This window comes from Adiantum capillus-veneris, chromosome 26 (genome assembly GCF_014529385.1).
Source record: "Adiantum capillus-veneris isolate H3 chromosome 26, ASM1452938v2, whole genome shotgun sequence".
Lineage (NCBI taxonomy): Eukaryota > Viridiplantae > Streptophyta > Polypodiopsida > Polypodiales > Pteridaceae > Adiantum > Adiantum capillus-veneris.
In genome coordinates this window covers 84789413-84791773 of record NC_140956.1, presented here as the reverse complement: position 1 = coordinate 84791773, position 2361 = coordinate 84789413, and the positions used below count along the sequence as shown (strand labels likewise).

General features: G+C 40.4%; 1 pseudogene; it reads right to left on the bottom strand.

Annotated features, from left to right (window-relative positions):
- Positions 1-238: 238 nt before the first annotated feature.
- On the bottom strand, positions 239-722 carry LOC147423761 (large ribosomal subunit protein eL8y pseudogene; annotated as a pseudogene).
- Between the last annotated feature and the right edge of the window lie 1639 nt (positions 723-2361).

Sequence of the window (2361 nt, the reverse complement as noted above, 5' to 3'; positions counted from 1 at the left end):
TCTCTCTCTCTCTCTCTCTCTCTCTCTCTCTCTCTCTCTCTCTCTCTCTCTCTCTCTCTCTCTCTCTCTCTCTCTCTCTCTCTCTCTCTCTCTCTCTTATTTTTTCTTTTTGCTGGCAGAATTTTTTTGTAGGTTTTAAAAACAAAAATTTCACCAGCAAATATGCAAATCTTGTCAAAAAAAGGGCTCATTCAATAAGACTAAATTTGAAGACTACAGCCTCCAACGAGCTCAACCCTTAGGACATCCTTTGGGTAGCCTCCTTCGCAAGAACTTTCTCCTTTGCCTTAGTCTTGGCCTGTGACTTGAACCCCATAATGCCACCGCCCCATTGCCTTCGAAGGTCATCAAACCGGTCATTGAAGTTTGCCTTAATATCTTCTACAATTTTGTTGAACTCCAATGTGTCCTCGTTTTTAATTGATGTGAGACACAGACATAGGCTGTTTCTGAGTGGACAATCTGACCGAGGCATGCTTTGCATTTCACAATTGCGTAAGGAATACCCATCTTCCTGCATAGAGCTGGAAGCCAAATAACCAACTCAATGGGATCCACATGATGTGCAATAACCAACAGTTATGCTTTCCCCTGCTCGATCAAGTATGTGACATGGTTAGTTCCATACTTCACAACAATAGGCTTCTTGCTTTCAATCGTCTTCCCCTCAAAAGGTGCTCTTTCTTGGCAGATTTGTCATATGGCCTGTACTTGATAAGCATCTTGTCAAAGAGGCTAGACATCAAGTTCTTATCCAGAGTCTTGGTAAACTGGTTCAAAGCAGGTAAAACTTTAAGCCGCTGATTCAAGACCCTCATTTACCTTTGAAGGCGAACATACATGGGCCACTTGTCAAATCTGTACAGGTCCTTCTTTGAAGGCAATGCTCCTCCTATGCCAAACTGTGCAAGTCCTTCTTTGGAGGCAAGCATTTCGGAACGACCTGCAGACAAACATAAACATCTCTCATGACCAATTCATCACAGAATAGGGTGTCCTCAAGAGTTGGTTAATGTCACATAGCTCCAAGGAGATGTAGCAGCATTGCAGCGGAAGTGAAGTAGTAAATCATGCAGGTGCAATTAGGAGAAGCGAGAGCTAATTGACCATCCGATATTCGGAAGAAGTAGGAGGCATGAGCAGCAGCTTGCACTACTATGATATGATTCTTGCAGCCGCCAATATTTCAACTGAGTACAAGTATACTTAGTACTAGCACCAGCGTAAAACATTCAAAGAGCATAATAATTCATTGCTTATTAGATATGATGCTGATCAGTGCACTGCAAAATTGCAAAAACCTCTCTTCTAAAAGATCTTCTCACAAACAATCGACCATAGAGTGTATGATAAGGCATGTGATAGAATTGAATGGGAGTTCATACTTCAAAGTCTATATGGTATGGGTTTGGACAGATTCTTTTTCACATTCTTTTTGGGAATGCATCAGCTAGAATTTCGATTAATGGTACTCTAATAGATGTTATTCCATTGCATAAATCCATAAGACAAGGGTTCCCACTTTCTCCTTTGATATATGCTATCACATCTAATGCCTTGGATTGGCTTGTTAAAGATGTTATGTAGTAGGGAAAACTCACTGCCATAGACGTACCTGGCTCTATGAAGCAAATGTGCCTCCAAAAGTTTGTTGATCATACCAATGCAATTGTGAGGAATGATGTACATGCAATGGATAATTATAGGGCTTGTCTCAATGTATTGCAAGTGGCTCAATTATTAACCATGCTAAAATTTTGGTTTGATGGGTCTTTCTGCTTTGTCTAAGCCAGTTTTCACCGGAAGACTTAAACTACTGTGTTGGGGGGAAAACATGCCCATGCTGCCTGTTGACTGGGGTTTTTGGTCGAGCCATTATCTGGTAGTTTATAGATTAGCTTCTTTTTTATGTGTCATATCCGTACGATAAGCTAGTCATCAGCATTGATGGAGTCATGCTGTAAATATCCACTTTCTAGCAAGACAATTCGAATAATTGGAAGATCCAAACCAATTAAAGTTGTGATTCGAGGTTTGAATACTAAAATAGTTAATAGGAGTTTTGGTTATGACTTGAAAAGTACTGGTGTTCCAAGGATCCTCTATCCTATTGATGTGTCATATCCGTATGACAGGCTAGTCATCAGCATTGATGGAGTCATGCTGTAAACATCCACTTTCTAGCAAGACAATTTGAATGATTGGAAGATCCACACCAATAAAAATTGTGAGTGGAGGTCTGAATACTAAAATAGTTCATAGGAGTTTTGGTTATGACTTGAAAGTACTGGTGTTCCAAGGATCCTCTATCTTCTTGACTAAAAGAGAGAGAGAGAGAGAGAGAGAGAGAGAGAGAGAGAG